Raw genomic sequence first — 375 nt, 5'->3', positions numbered from 1 at the left:
AGGGCGACCCCCGGCGCTGCCTGCGCCGGTACGGCAATGGCAGCCACCCCCTGCCGGGACACCCCGGCAATGCGAACAACCGGCCACAAGTTTGGTTTTAGCATCCATCGGGGCCAAACGGGATTAAAATGGAATTCGGCGTGTGGCGCAGCCAAAGGATGGGGTGAAGATGGGGTGAGGATGGGGTGCAGCCTCTCCCCCGGCTGGCACCCCCAAAAAGCGCAAGGTGCGATGCGGAGCTTGACGATGCGCACGTGGGACAGAGTGAAAATGGGAAATGGAAAGTGGATTATTGGCACCAGGGAAGGCAGGGAGGGAGGGAGGGAGGGAGGGAGGGAGGGAGGGGGGGAAGGAGGCAGGGGGAGGTGTGTGTGC

At 63.5% G+C, this 375-nt stretch overlaps 1 protein-coding gene across 1 annotated transcript in view; it reads right to left on the bottom strand.

Annotated features, from left to right (window-relative positions):
• Positions 1-375, bottom strand: part of WSCD2 (WSC domain containing 2) — a 19685-nt gene that overhangs the window by 18541 nt on the left and 769 nt on the right. The gene's annotated exons all lie outside the window — the stretch shown is intronic.

The sequence above is a fragment of the Charadrius vociferus genome, unplaced genomic scaffold (assembly GCF_000708025.1).
Source record: "Charadrius vociferus isolate BGI_N301 unplaced genomic scaffold, ASM70802v2 scaffold332, whole genome shotgun sequence".
NCBI classification, from domain to species: domain Eukaryota; kingdom Metazoa; phylum Chordata; class Aves; order Charadriiformes; family Charadriidae; genus Charadrius; species Charadrius vociferus.
This window is presented reverse-complemented; position numbering and strand designations above follow the sequence as displayed.